This window comes from Myotis lucifugus, unplaced genomic scaffold, assembly GCF_000147115.1.
Source record: "Myotis lucifugus unplaced genomic scaffold, Myoluc2.0 scaffold_58, whole genome shotgun sequence".
Classification (NCBI taxonomy): domain Eukaryota; kingdom Metazoa; phylum Chordata; class Mammalia; order Chiroptera; family Vespertilionidae; genus Myotis; species Myotis lucifugus.
This window is the reverse complement of record NW_005871106.1, coordinates 2,180,021-2,196,592: the sequence shown is the minus strand read 5'-3', so window position 1 is coordinate 2,196,592 and position 16,572 is coordinate 2,180,021.

The following is a 16,572-nucleotide window of genomic DNA, read 5'->3' as shown; positions in this document are numbered from 1 at the left end:
AGGAAAGGTAGAAATCAGGTGCGGAATAGATAAGTAACTGCCTCACTCTTGTCTGGCCAGCCCTCTTAACAGGAGGGACATAAGTTCTAAAAATTCATTAATTTTGCTTAATCTATCCGAAATTATTTTTTATGAATTTAAAATCCAATTTTAATCACAGTAGAACAATAGAGTATTCCTAGCAGAATTAGCCTCTCCTGGAGATAAAATTTGAAGGAAGTTTTGGTGTCGTTTGTTTATGTTCATATTTAGTCACCTTAAGAAATTATTAAAGTTGATGTTACCCATACAAACAATTATTTTGAAAAGAGTCTCTAAAGTCTGTCAAACGCTTGTGGCAGCCTGTTTCTGGTGTAGTGTTCTGATGGTACTGGAAGTGCAGCCTTCATGTAGGCTCAGAGGAAAAGTAAGTGTCTATCCATCTTTCCCAGGTGTCAGCCACATGGCAGGCACCATGCCAGGCCCGGAATAGGGTGGTGAACAAATAGGCAGAGTCTGAGGCTTCAGGGTTCTTACGTGCCGGTGAGGGAAATAGACAAATGGAATTAAATAAGAAGGCAAATAGAATTTGCATTGTGAAGGAAAAACCGAGGGAGAGCTTAACAAGGTAACAGGATTCTTTGACATCAATTTCACACGGAGAGATCAGGACAGGCTTCAAAAGAAGGTGGTATGTAAGCTGAGAACTGGACTTAGACTTAAGGAAGAACTAGCTAGAGGAAGTGTGAGAGAGAGTAGTTGGGGCAGAGAAAAAAGCATGGGTGCAGGAACATGACCCTTGCTATCACTGAGATATCTATGAAATACAGAAAAAGGGCATAGGAAGAAAGCTGTCAAAACCATGAAAAATGAAAACCAACAGTTAAGTTTGAGCATGAGCCCTCACACAGAGGCCTTGCTCCCATGGACACCCGCGACCCTGACAATGGTGCGGTCAGTTGTTCGGTGACTGCACATACCTGAAAACTCATCAGTCAACACAAAAGACCACCCTTATGGTGGAATATAACATCACGGTGGCTTTAGTAATTTGGGAAAAGCAACCAAATGGGAAATGCTGAGAATTCGGTCCAAGTGAGCCAATATTCCATTAGGAGTGTACAGAGAATGTGAAAACAAAAAACTGGGGGGTGAGGGGGAGCAAGCATGCATGGGAAATTTAGATGAAATAATAGATCTGTCCTTTTATTTTCCTCGAATTGATCCATTGCCAGTGAATTCACTTTTACCTTCAGAGGTAGAGGAATTCTGTAGTCTTCTTGTTTTCCTAAAAGAAGAAGAAAACAAGCCACTCTCTGCTTCCAGATTGCTTACCCCTAGGGAAACATGCTGCCAGGAGGTGGGAGGGCCCGAGGAAAGAAGTAGAGCATGAACTGCTCCTGAGGTATGGATGTCTTTCTCCATCTGACATTCAGAACAGGAGTTCGCAACCCACATTTGGAACAAAAAAATCTACTTCAGTTATCAATTTGAAGTTAATCATAGAAATGCAAGAACTCTGAAAGTCTATAATTTTACTCTATCTTGCCCTCACTTCTCAAAAATCAAGCTAGCCATCATACTTCCAGCTGGACTTCTTAACTGGTTGGAGGGTTATTAGTGTCAGGAAGTATATTGTTCCCCACTTAGTATCTGCGTCATTACTTTCCCAAGGTTCAGAGCCCTCGCAACCAGGTCGAGGTGAACATGGGCACTGTGAGGCCTTAGATCATACGATACTGAAAGGAGCTTCATTTTCACTGTAATATAGCCATAAACTTGAAACCAAAGAGCATGCCATATGAATTATTAGAAGGTCACATAAAGAAAAATTTGAATATCTTTCTTCCAAAGTGTCTCCCAATAGTCTTTGAATTTGTCCTTTATTGTGTAAGATTAAGAAAGATAACTACCTATCCCCTCCTGCGAGCTGCCGTTTCTGCTAGTCCCCTTAAGTGACAGCGTGGTTCCCATTTCTAACGGCTCTCTCCAGGAAAAGAACGTACTTTGGTTGAGAAGACTCAGCTTTTTTTGCAAAATCTTCTTAGATCCGATTCCCTTTCAAAATGAAAATCTGACATCACATCAAGAAGGAGCTTGGAACTGCTTACATTGGCTCCCTCTCAACATCTCCTGTCAGGATAATGAAAAGCTACGTGCCTCCTGGACTGAAGGCTGACGGTCTGTCCTTCATGGCCTTCTACTTGCCATTGAAGGAAGTGAAGAAATAATTTTCAGAGGCCCTATTGATCTGGCATTGCATTAACTGTCTGCTGAGCCAAGCTATTTATTGACTAAATGCTAGCTGGCCACGTCTAATTAGCTCAGCTTTCCCAAGCAGATTTGAGGATAGGGTGAAAAGACACCAGCAACGGATTCTCTGAAGCTGTTACAGAGCTATCTATGACTCCTTAAGTCTTCCCTATCTTCCAATTTCCAAGAGCTGAAAGGTGGTGCTTGATTCTTATTCACAAACAGCTACTTGCCCGGGGGAGCATGAAATTGTCCTTTGGAAAAAATGCTAGTCCACATGATAGAAATGTTTTTCTTTCGTAGAGTCAAGTGATGGAGTTCATCTGATAAGAGCAAGTCTTGTTCTATGTGGGGATTCCATTCGCAGCTCAGCCATCTATCTCATTTGACTAACATCCCCTTGGAAACCACTGTTATCTACTCAGGTTCATGCTAAAATTCTTTAAAATCACAGAGAGGATCAGGGAGCAGCCATTTTTTAAACAGTAAACTCTGTCTTGAAGTATCAGTTACATACAGAAATGTGCCCGAATCATAAGCACACATTTTGATATATTTTTACAAAGTGAACACACTGTGTAACAGAAGACACATCATCACCAGTGCTCTGGAGGTCAATACTGTCACCATCGCCTGAGAGGGTGACCACTATGGACACTGCTAGACATGAGCTTTGCCTGTTTTTGAATTTTATATACATAAAATAATAGAGTATGCAAACTTTTGTTTCTTTAATCAAATCAAACCTTTAATCAATATTCTCTTTGTAAGAGTCAACCAAGAACAATGGAATTTTGAGGTTAAGTTACATGAGAAAGAATATCTGGTTTATAATTTTTTGCTGATTTTGACAATGGTGTTTATGAAAAGCCAACGCCAAAACTCGGGGCCTTTTAAAATAGAAGTTCAATGGACATACCAAACCAGTGCAGATATTCTCGAAAAGAATCCTATATAATAAAAGGGAAATATGCAAATTGACCCTAACGGTGGAACCACCCAGGAACGACTGGTCACTATGATCCACACTGACCACCAGGGGGTAGACTCTTAATGCAGGAGCTGCCCCCTGGTAGTCAGTGCACTTCCACAGGAGGAGCACTGCTCAGCCAGAGCCAGCTCATGGCTGGCCAGTGCATTGGTGGTGGCGGGAGCCTCTCCCACCTCCGCGGCAGCGCTAAGGATGTCCAACTAACCAGTTAGGCCCACTCCTTGCAGGGAGTGGGCCATCCCCCAAGGGCACCCGGGCTGCCAGAAGGATGTCTGACTGCCAGTTTAGGCCCAATTCCCTGGGGAGCAGGCCTAAGCCGTCAGTCAGACACCCTGCAAGGGATCTGGACTGCAAGAGGGCAAATGCCAGGCTGAGGGACCCCCCACTAGAGTGCATAATTTTCCTGCACCAGGCCTCTAGTACTTTAAATAAGTAGAAACCCCCATGTCACGTTACTTCAGCAACATTCAAAAAGCTGTGTGGATCCAGGTCTAACAGAATAATAGTAAGCACTCACACAATTTCAAATTTGACATGAATGTATTCCTATTCATGGTATTACAGTGACTCCCTGCTTTACAAACTTTGTGAAATTCTTCTAAGCTTCTTAAATTCCCTGCAGCTGAGAACCACTATATAAATATTCACAGGATTTTCCAAAGTAAAAATTGCTTCTTTTCTTGGCTCCCTACAAGCAAGCCAATATGAGACTTTTACTGGAACAAGATGCAAAGCAAAATCATATTAAATTTGAACATCAATTTTAAAAGCAACTCAAAACTTCTTGAACTAGTAATCAGAAAGGCAGAATATCAATGAGACCATGTCAGACAGTTTAGCTCTTCCAGTTGGGATTTTCTCCCTTAAAAATAAAAATAACCTGTAATATATAAAAATGATTTTCTTCATATTGTACCATAAAGTCAAACTTGCTTTTCATGACAATTAAATCATGCTTCCTCATTTGAGTGGAGGGAATGTTTGATTTTTCTCTTGCCTGAAAAAGGGGCGCTAGAAGGATAAACGTGGAAAAGCTCCTACATCCCAAACTGGCATTTGAGAGACCAAGATGAATACAAGGTCAAACTTCCCAAAAAGGGATGGAGAATCCAAAATTAGCATCATTTTAATGCCCAATTTGAGTCTCAAAAACTAGCATGGAGCACTGTATAGATCTGAAAAAAAGATCTCATTTATTCATTCATTCCTTTATAAACATCCATTGTGTACTTACCATGTATCGAGCACTTATTGGTAATAATTTACAAAATAAATAGTTTCTTGCTAAGGTAGAAAAATACATACTTGGGACCAATTGTGTGCTAGTAACCAGGCTTTCTGGGATAAGAAAGAAAAAAAAATCCCAGTTTTCACATTTGCCGATTATCAAGTTCCACGAGATAAACATTTTCTCCATGTCCAATTTCGAGATACCAGTGCGAAGTCACTGAACTGGGGGGGATGCACACATTGGGCACCCCTGAGCTGTCAGGAGCCAGCTCCAACACTTCGCTGCTTTAAATGAATGTTTTTGATGATGGAAAAACGTATACCTGATACAGGATAAAGGCAAATAAACAGCATTGGGCCCCCTTACCAATTAATCAGCAGAAGCTGAGTATGCATTCTAGGACCCTGCAGGCCCACATATATGGAATCTCACTCAAGCCTAACAGAGCTGAAAAGCAAGCAGGGGTTTTCCAAGGGAAAGCAACACAAGCAGAATAACCCCCAGGCGGTGATTTGGAAGAGTGCCAAGAGGTCTGTCTGCCAGCCCAGGTATCTCCCTGCATAACTTGGTGATGATGTCTGAAATTCCCATAGCAAGCATCTGTCTTTAGGGTAAAATCTTAGTGTGTCAGGAGGGCCTTGTTAAAATGGCAGTATTTCCTGAGACGTAGCAAGTTGCACCCCTGGTAAGCAGCCAGCTTGAAGCAGTGGAAGCAACTCTGAGTGAGAGGTTGTGGAGAGCGGCTACAGCGTTTGGACAGGTTCAAGCCTCGAACTAAAGAGAGGGCACAGTCCTCTCGTGGCAAAGCCACGTGCAAGCCCCAGCTTGGAGGGCAAAGCCCTCCCAGCACAGTTACAGCCAAAGGCTATAATTGTAAGCTTGACTTTATGGTCCGAACCTGTAGCCCCACGTGGCTGAGTGATATAGGCTGTGGGAGGTGCAGCAAGTAAACAAAGCTTGATCAGGTGCATGTAATTGAGTAGATTCGAAACCCACCCATGAGAACTTTGTAACCACGCCCTTACTTTGCCTCGTGGAATCTGGCTATAAAATAAAGACTCAGCTTGCAGGCTGTGGCACTGTCTCTCCATCAGAGAGGGCAGCGTCCCACCTAGTGCACAGCTTTCTTCTCTTGTCTGTTTTTTCTAATCCTTCACCACCCCCTCAGGCTCACCAAACCTGGCTGTGCTGCACAGCACATATGGCGTCCAACTTGGGGCCAAGTATGGGGAACAGGGGCCTGAGCTCATGTTCACCCGTGGCCGTGCCAGCGCGGCACAAGAGGTAAAGGGCTGGTTTGATTCCTGGCTTGCTCATAGCTAATTGTGTGATGTGTGGTGAATCCGCTCTCAATTTTCAGCCTCGTCAATGACTTCTTTCATTCTCATCATCTCTGCATCGCCCTCTTAGCCTGGACTAAGACACTAGGCATTTTGGTGGCTCTAGGCCAGGAGATTCTATGCTTTAATAATGTTACGTATTTGAAATTGGGGGACTAGATATGGCAGCGGAGCGAGATGTCTTTGTAGAAATATCATTTTCTGTAAATAATTCACACTAAACCTAGCATGAAATAGAACTTTTCTCTCGGATGTTCCGGTGAAGACGACCAGCTCTTACTAATGCTTTATAAAGGTTCTGGAGATTTCCAGAGAAAGATGTCATGGAACTGCGAAACTTTCTAGAGTCTAAGAGGACATGGATGTTGTGAGATGCAACGTTCCTTTATGAGTGAAACTAACAGAAGTGAAAGAGAAGTGCCCAGAAGGTTGAACACCATGAATCAAGGTTAATAGCTAGATGCAGATAGTTCACTCTAGTGAACTGGGCATGGAATTTTGAGAGTGAGTATTTAGAACAAAAAACATAGAGCTTGCTCTCAGCCATGTTTAGGCGAAGTGTGTTTTACTAAATACTTGCTTATGCACATCCTCCATATGCCCGGGGTGTCCATGAATGTGCGTTTTTATCGTCCTCCTAAGAATCTTTAAAGTTACAGCCTAGTTACCACACAGCAGAATTCACTTTGGTCAGCGGTAATTGGCAGAAAGGCTCACTGATTTCATGCTGCTCCCCCTAGTTGTACTCCAAGTCGCCATAGGCCCTGACAGTGCATGAGGCTGAGCGTCAGCCAGCTCGACGAGCCCTCCAATGCCCTTCAGACCCTGGGTCCCCGGGACCCAACTCCGCACCTGCCATTGCCCTGGTGCTTGATTTTGTGTTTGGAGAAACACACATTGTGCTAAATCTTATTTTGTAAAATCTCTTGAAATTAAAAACAGAACAACATAGAGCTCGCCCTCAGTCATATTGAGGCAAAGAGTGTTTTACTAAGTACTTGCTTATTCCTAGTGAGGAGGCATTTTCCGTCAGAGAAAATCTTAATGGGCTTTAAGATTTTAACAGCCTGTGGCTGTGCAGGGCATCTTGCATGAGCTGAGAGCAGCATGTCTCTGATCGCCAGTTGGCATTCGAGCCCCAGGATAAGCAGCGAGAACATTAAACGGAAGCTGTCGGGGTAAAGGCCATTTAAGGTCTCGCAGCCCTGGCTGTGTCAGAGTTTCTCCAGAGACAGTGAAGCAGGTGCTGAAGAGCATTCATTGATCGATGGAGTAAAACGGGCTTCCGCAGGCGGGGAGCCTTCTTCATTTGCCTATAACTGCACGGAAACTTTTTCTGATTGCGAAGGAAATGCAAGCTCATAAAAACGCAAATGGTAAAAAAAATATAAGAAATAAAAGCAAATGTTCCGGTAATCACACATCCCAGAAATTGCCAGTTATTATTTTATGTAGACTTCCTTGATTTTTATATACACATGAATATCTACATAATAATTGCCATTATTTCATTAAATGGATCGTAACGTGTGTATACTTTTATACACAGTTTGTGCAATATCTACAGCACATATGTACATATACATATACAGTTACAACTTGGTTTGTACTCCCAGTCATCCTGGACGTCTTCTTATGTCAATCTATGCAGTTCTATGCGCCCCCCTTTTGTAAAGGACTGAACAGAAAGGACCCTCTTTTAGGATCTATGCATCATTGTAATTTCTTTCTGAGGGAAGCATGGGAGAGGTAGAGTACCATTTCACAGATGGATAAGGGGAGGTGCATGGAGGAGGCTTGCCTCTCCCAGAGTCCAGACAGATGTCACCTATGTCACGGCAAGCTGCCTTTCCTGGTGCCAGCTCATCGCTCTCCTATCTTGAAATATACCTTAAAATGATCACTTTTGAACAGGCTAAGCTGTGCTAACCATAGATTGATTTTGCAGGTTGCTGCCTAAAGGGATACTCAATCGTTTAACCACAGGAGATGGTCATTCATCCCTGCAAGAACTAAAAATAAACGCACCAGGTTTTCTCTGCTCCATTTTCCAGCAGAAACTCAAAGGGAACTGGTGATGCATTGGCTTACAAATGCCTGTGTATGTTCCCTTAAGAGAAACAAGCTTTTGGAAATTACAGTTATTTATTGTTCCCGGTTAAGATGCCGAGGCCATTATAAACCGTCCATTCTCCATGCACTGGGAAGGCAGCCATCCTTTCCGAGTGAGTAGAAGTCTGAAGTGGGGGACACTTGGGCTGCTTCCCTAGGCAGGGCTGGAACATGCTGGAGGCTCCGGCTGCAGGACCTCCAGGACATGTGGCCCCTGTCCCTGTCCCTGCACCAGGAATGCCCGTCTCTCCCTATGCATCTGCTGCTATGCGGTGCATTGCACCAGGCTCTGTTCAAATCCCTCTTGCTCTCCCCAGCCTTTGAGCCTTCTCCTCCTCCTAGCTTCTTCCTCCTAAATACTCAGCCTCCTCTGAGCTTATTTTTGCTTTTCCCTCTCCCTCCTGCTGCAATCGGGCTGTCTGCCTGGGCCTCCTACACTGGCCTTTCTTCTTTGCTCTCAGTCACTGAGTTCTGTTCATTCCTCTGCTCTGTCTAGCTAGCCCATGCCCTCTGCACCATCCCCACCATCCCCATGCTCTCTGCACCATACCCGCCCTTCCACACTCACCTCAACCCTAGTTCCTGCTATGAGTGATTCCACAAACATTCAAGGCTCTCCTAGAGGGTACCAGACAACCTGCCTCCTGCTCTCAGTAAAACTTCTGAGAGCACAGTTCCAATCACACTCTTTTTTTTAAAAAAAGTTTCACTGGAACCCCGTCGCTGGTTTTCATTAGTTCACTGAACAGGCATTTGTTGGTGCCGAGACTTTGAAGATGAGTAATATATCAGAACCTCCCACAGAGGCGCAGTCTCACGGGAGTAGGAAGAGCCTGTGGATAAACCATGGCAGGGCCATGGGATGGTGCAGGAAAGGAGGAAGCTAAGGATGTGAGGGGCACCAAACCCAGCCTGGGGCTCAGCGGGAGCTCTGAGGGGAGAACGACAGATCACAGCAAGTCCTGAAGGAGGGTTGGAATTTAGCAAGGTGACAAAGAGGTCATGCTGTCCCCAGTCTGAGGTGACAAAGAGGTCATGCTGTCCCCAGTCTGTCCCCAGCCAGAGTTCCCAGCCTCCTCTCCACTCATCATTCTGAGGCTCTGTTAGCACACCTCATATCTCCTCTTGCTTTTCCTCTCTTAGAAATTCTCCTTCAGTTGTGCCCGCCTCATTTCTACCCATTCCGCTTCAAATCCGACCCCTTGTGCACAGTCCACAACCACCACCCATTGTGCACAGTCCACAACCACCATATCTGCATTCACGGACTCATTCTACAGTTACTTAGCCAATTTTTACAAAATGCTGCCTTGTGTCAGGTACTGAATTATAAGCTGAATATAGACATAAGGAGAAAGAAAAGATTTAGTTTTTATTCTTTCTTTTTTCTTTTTCAATTACAGTTAACTTGAATATTACATTAGTTTTCAGTGTAGAACATAGTGGTTTGACATTTATGTAACTTAAGGAGTGATCCTCCTGATAAGTTTTCTATCACACACTAGGTCCCCATCTATTGGTTAACTTCTGCTTTTTTAAAATTCAATTTTATTGTTGAGAATATTACAGATGTCCCCCATTTTCTTCCCTCTTTGCCCCCCTCCAGCCATCTTTCGCTTTCTCCTCCTCCTTCCTCTCCTCCTCCCCATTCTTCTTAATTCTGGTCGTAATTTGTGTCATTGTCACTCAGGCATTTGTCGCATGCTACCTTGTGTTGCTGATTTCCTTTGTTCCCATCCTTGTTCCAAGTTGATTGCAAGCTCCTGTTGTCAGAAATCTCTTCTCTTACTACACCACCCAGAAGGCCTAGCAAAGTCCTCAGCACATATTTACATTGCAATATGCCAGGCTTTCAGAGTTTAGGCTTTGGCCTCTAGGGGCAATAGAGCTTATGTGTGGAGCCAGCAGATGCCATGTCATGCCAGGCCCTGGCACTGATAGCCTTTCGTGTTATGAGTAGGCGAGCGAGGAAGTGTCACCGTGACAGTGGACAGCCGTGGTCTGGCCCCTCTCCCGTCCTCCCCTGGGCCTGCTCTGGTTTCACCACTGGTCGTTCTGGAGAAAGAGTTTCCTTCCTCTGGCACCTCCCCCTCCCTAAAGGCACCTGGCATTTGCTGTTCAAAGCTGGACCCACTGGCTCAGGTCACCACCTGATTCAATAAATTCCTTTTATGACTAAGCCAGAGCTGCAACGATTTATCTCAGGACCTCAAATCATTTTGACTCTCACAGATACTTAAATTATAAACCATGTCAGGGCTATATCTCATTGTCCATAAGTAGTAATCGTTAGGTTTAAAAGTTATGGGATAGTATTTTATGGAGGAAAAGTTGAACTCTGTCATTTTCTTCCTAAGCCTGAAATATAAGTAACACACAAATATAATAGTGTTGTTTTTTTAAATTTTCCAGTGGTTTTGGAAAACATTTAAATGGGAACTGCTTCCTCTTTCCTTCAAAGCAGAGATTTAAATTCCAAGATTTGGGAAATATTTTCGAAAGTTTTTACCTTGTTTTTGCTTGAGGATTGCTGATGAACTTCCATTTAAATTGCATTTAATTGAAACAGAAATACCAAATTAAATTTCTTTTGGATTCTGTTCTATCTTGCCAAAATTGTAATGAGCCTTAGAGTGGATCTATTAACAATAATTTCAGCCATAGTCATCTCTGTAGAAGAGTTACCAACGCAGTCAGTGATGAGACATGTCCCTGCTACACAGTCATATAGATAAATAGATGACTACATAGATACATCAAGTTGAAGTAAAACCAAACACCTAAAAGTTACCAGGATATTTTGGCAATTTCCCTCCCGTGTGTCTTTTTTTATAATAAAATGTTTATAAAATCAACATCTGAAAATGTTCAAATACAGCAAAAGTAGAACTGATAATACTTGTACTTGATACAATCTTTCTTCACACTTCTTCCTTTAGCAGAAAATGTAATTTTTGGAAAACAGAGTTGCTGTAAGAGAAACATCTGTTTATATAAAGCAATTGAGAAAAAAACATGATAAAATTCAGTGAATGTTATTTTTAAAATAACCCTTTTTCAATAAACCATTTTAGTGTACCAATTTTATTTCAATACTAATGGGGTCATTTCAACTGCAGAACATTAAAACTCATTTGCTATTATCACTGCTAATCGGTATATGGAGCCCCACACACTGATGATTTTAACAAATTTATGTTGCTGAAAAAATAAAAATCATATTTGTTTGCACCAAATTACAGGTTATCGCTGTTCTCAGAACTTGAGAGTTGAATTATTTCACTTCTTTTCACAACTCTGTTATATTTTCTCTGTTATCTGGGATCATAATCGGCAGTGGGATAGTTCATATTGCTTTGTAACACATCAGTATCGCTGAACACCATTGGTAGCTGGAAGCAAGGTTAATTGGATTGATGACATGGCAATATCCAAATGGCTGAATATGTTAGCATTACATTTACTGGAAATCTGAACGCATTCTTCACTTCCTTTCTGCTTAGAAGACATGCCCTAAGTTTTACTGTTTCACCTTGTGGACCTGACCTCTTCCCTCAAGTGTTTAACTAATCACCTTGGCACTGACCAGTGATTTAATCCAGATGAAAGAGCAGAGCCAGACTCATTCTGTTTCAGGAGGAGAGAGGAGAGAGAGGATTTACCACAGGGCAACACTGTTTGTTTTTCCATTGCTTCCACGAGCTCTGTTCTTTCACTGCCCAGGAAAAGGGATGGTTTGTTCATGTGCCCAACAGAGCAACTCATGTGCAATGGGGACATGCGCTCCAGGCGCCCAATGGGTACGGCTGCCATCTGAAAACAGGCAGCCTGCTCCTGCCAGGCATCTGCTCATCCAGGTTACGGTTTCGATGCGCACATAGAGCACCCACCAGGGAGGCCTCGCAATGACAGCCTGGTCCTGAAGCTTGTAACTAATGCAGGTTTCCCACCCACTGGAGCACTCTGGCCAGCAACGCCTCCTCACTCCCATCCTCAGGAACTCGCCAGCCTTAGGTCTCAAGTTCAGGGGCCAAGCCAGTAGGTTTGCTAACAGGTCATCCATCCAGTCAGCATTTATGGAGGGGCTTCTCACTTTGAAGGTTTTAAAGATGCAAAAGTGAATAAGCTCTAACTTCTCCCTTCCAGGGGCTCATGGTTGGAATCTCTCGGACCCGGAATTCAGGTGACACAGCTCTGCTTGTCCCTGGGGCCACTGGAAGATGCTGTTCTGACGTGCATGGTGTCCTGAAAAAAGAGGTCAAGTGAATAGACAAAAAAATGTAAAGGAGAGTGAGAGCCTGCTGTGGAATAAGGCAATCCCTAGCTGCCACAGCTTCCCCAGTGCTAGACCTAAAGCACGGCCCAAGCCAACACAGTGACCTGTAAGCCAAGAGCGTCAAAGAGTTGGTAAGTGGACTGTTATCACCAGGCCTCATCATATGTGCCCTAAGCCACAGAGTAACTGCAGTTTATTGCTTCATTGAATCGCTGGAATAATTTTTCAGGTTGATACTATAATTCTATTTTACAGATGAAAACTGAGATTCAATAACTTCCCTGGAGTCTCACCTCTAAACTGTAAGCCTTTTTTCTTTCCTCTGAGCCAGGGTTGTCTTCTCAAGAGGACACAGTAGGTTCCCAAGAATCCCTGAGCATTTCTGCCCCAGTTTCTGAGCAATGGGACACCCCCCTTTAGCCCCTACCTCAGATTCCCTAGGTCAGCAGCTCAGCCCATCTGGGGTTTCCCAAGCCAGTCATGGCAGGGCCAGTGGCAACACTTTGTAGCTGGCTCCGTTCCCTCCCACATGGTGGGTGTGCTCGGGCTGCGGGGCCATCTGCTCCTCCAGCCTCTGCCAACCCAGGATCTCGCTCCATCTCCCTCCAGCCACCCTGGCAGCTCCTATTCCTCTATCCCTTTTGTCTTCCAGTCCAATGGCCTGTTTCATTTCATACACTTCCTGAAGTCTACTTGTCCATCCCAAATAGTCTACGTCCCCACCTTCTAAAGATGAACCTTGTCAATCTAACAGTTTAAGGCCATTGATATATAAAGTTTTGGAACCAACAGATCTATAAATTATCGTCCTGTTATTTTCCATCCGAGTGACCTTGGCTAAGTAGTTTTACCTCTCTGAGCTTCAGGCTTCTCATCAGCAGAACGGACGTTGTCATGCCAATCTCGTAGGGTGGTTGCATTAACTTGCTTTTGCAAAAGACAGAGCAACACTTGAAACCAAGGCCACCATATTGCACAGCACCGAGCTAGGGTGGGAATAGCGTGCTATGCAGTTGTACAGTGCATAGCCTGTTCAACTGTATGTGATAGTCCTGCCTAGCATACAGTTCATAATCAGTAAATATAACTATTCCTTTCCTTCTTGCTAGTAGCTGCTTGGGGGAACAAATTGTAATAGGACCTTAAAGTGTCCCTTGTGGGATCAGGGAAGCAGCTAGAGTCTACAGCACACAGTTAAAGGTTTGAAGAAAATAGTTGCACTGTCCTCCTCAGCCATGCAAACGTGTCAGGAAAACTTACCTATAGAAGAGCAGGTGGCATCTCTTCTGCCCATCATGTGAACTGTGTGGAGGCACTAAGTCATCCAAGCATTCCTTTAGGCGCAGGGAGGTGTGCCGTGTCTTCACATGACACAGACACGACCTCTCCCAGGGGCTCTGCTCCCAGCCACTTATACATACATATTTTTGCCAAGAAAGTCTTGTATTTGGGGCAGATGTTTGCACAATAAATGTGTATTTCCTGGGTTCGGTGTAATGGCAGAAAACGTTCCATGCAAGTGGCAAGGCCTCTGGAAAAGTGAGGTCATCTGAGCCATTTTCCAGCCAAAGCCTTTTAAAGTCCCACCTTAACCTTATTGTTTCCCTAACCCAGTGGTCGGCAAACTGCGGTCCCTTGAGTGTGGCTCTTCCACAAAATACCACATGTGGGCACGCACCTACAGTGCGATTGAAACTTCATGACCACACTCAAGGGGCCAAAGAGCCATATGTGGCTCTCGAGCCGCAGTCTGCCGACCACTGCCCTAACCTAACCCATTGCCTGACAATAACCATCCATCTGGTATCTTGACCTAGATGTGATTATTTGAATCATTGTCCTATTTTAACCTTTCTTTTTATAGTCAAGTTCTTTAGATATGTGATCTATACCTCTGTAATCTCTCCATTGTATCTGCTTCCTATTCTTCAGACTCTATATTCTGGCTACTGGTGCTCTGTCTCATTTAGGTTCTTCCAACTCCTTTTCTTGGCATCTCTCCAGACTCCCCCATATTTTTTCCCTTTTAGGTTAGCAATGACTTCTTAGTCAAATGCTGGACTTACCAGGCTGCAAAGAAATCCAGTGGAGAAAGTCTTTTTACAAGTTGTGTCAAAAAAACTAGAAATCAATATGGGAAAGAAGTAGACTTTAACCCTTATTTCACAATTGTAACTTATACCCTGAAAATAATTAGACCTATACATAAAAGATAAGTCTACAAATCTCTACAATAAAGCATATTAGAGAATTTTTGTGACCTTGAAGAAAGCAAAGATTTCTTAGACAGGACCTAAAAAGTATTAACTACCAAAGAAAAAAAGTGATAAATTGGACTTCATCAAAATTAGAAACTTCTGCTCAACAATCATGAAGATAATAAATTGACAAAGCATAAACTACCAGGAAATATTGCTATTTGGTATTTCTGACTAAAAAACTAGTACACTGAATACATAGAGAACTCTTGCAACTTAATACTATGATGAAAACCCACCAACAAAAAATGTCACACAAAAAGTACATGGACAGAGAAATGGCCAATAAGCACATGAAAAAAATATTCAACACCAGTAGGAATGAAAATGTAAAAGACTGACAATATGAAAGTTGGAGAGATGAGATGCAAAACAGCTAGAACTCTCCATTGCCAGCAGGATGTGAAATGGTACAACCAGTTTGGAAAACTCTCTGGCAGTGTCTTATAACACTAAAAATATCACTATATTATACCCAGCAATTTTGCTCCTAGCTGTTGCCCAAGAGAAATAAAATGGTATGTTAAGCATGTTCATAGCTGCTTTAATAATAGTAGCCAAAACTGAAGGAAAAAAATGGCCATCACAAAGAGAATGGATTTTAAAAGTGCAGTAAAGCAATACAGTGGAATACTACTCAGACTATAAAAGACCAATACATACAATGACACCAATGGCACTAAAAAACATGCTGAATGGAAGAAGACAAACGTCGAAGGGTAGGTAGGGTGTGTTTGCATCTATGTGAATAAAGCTCAAGAACAAGGAAAGCTAAGGTACAGAGATAGAAATCAGAACAGTGGTGTCCCAAGAGTGTAGGGAGTAGCAAGTGGCTAGTGAGGGACAGAAAGGAACTTTCTGGGTGGTGGAAGCATTCTACATCTTGACAGGAATGTGGGTCACCATACATGTATGCATTTGTCAAAACTCATTGAGCTTGTATACTTGAGATCTGTAAATTTCACTGAAAATCGTAATTCAGTAAAAAGCAACTTTTAAAGAATGAGCAGTTCTCCTTCCCAGACTTTTTGCTATTGTCTAATATCTCTTCAAATTGTAACCTCCCATTGAGGGCTCCTCTTCTTGCTCCTCTCCCCTCCCCCCATTCTGAGTGCTGCCAAAGGGTTAGCCCTCATTCCCTTTCCTTTGCCCTTTGCATTCATTCTCTTATTCACTCATTCACACCCAGGGTCAAGGTACAATACAACTAAATTCATAGATTCAATCTTATTTCCCAGCAAGGTTGGAGAACATGCCTTCTGCAGCCGAAGGGAATGTGCCTCCAGTGATTCACATACCACTAACCCTCCCTGCAACTCACTACTTCATACCTTCCTCCGAAACCAAAAGCAAATGGCTTACCTGGAAATATCCTGGACCCACGAAGCCAGCGTGGCACACTGTGCCATCCTAAGCCCACGTCATGATGCCCTCCTTGCTTTCTGGAGACAGGCTCCTTCTTTGGGTTGAATCCTCTCGGATTCAGAGGTCGAATTCACTGGGGAGCGGTCATAGCTAATTCTGTTTCCCAGTGGCACCTAAGTGCATTGTCGACGTTCAGTAAAAATTAATAAATAATAACAACTATGTGCTTGAGTAAGAGAATCAAGCCCCAGGCACAATGTGACCAGAAAAACTAAACAACAAATTCTGAAGCTTTCTACAATCATTAATTAAGATTAGAAACCTAGTGAACTATATTTAAAAACAAAACAAAACACGAAACAATCTTTTATATTCAGGCCTAGAAATGTCCAGCATGATTTAATTTTACAGGCTTCTCTTTGCTTTGTTTTATTTTCTTTGTGTTTGGAAAAGAACTCTTAACGCAGACAGCCATAAAGGAAAGTCATTAGAAATAACAACTGAAAAACATGCAGCTGTTATTTTCTTAGCTAAGCTTAATTACTCAACTGAATATGCAGAAACATACAAAAGGATAAAGGCTTGTGGAGAATTTGACAAGGGGCCTGGCTGAACCATTTTTTAAAAGAATTATCCAGACCAGGTAATGTTGGGGGTCCAGGTCTTTGTACTGAATACACTGAACACCCTGTTTTGTTTTCTAGAAATATTTCTTTCTGGTTTTTCTGAAGCTGGTCTTTTCTGACTTTAGAATAAAGTTATATGTA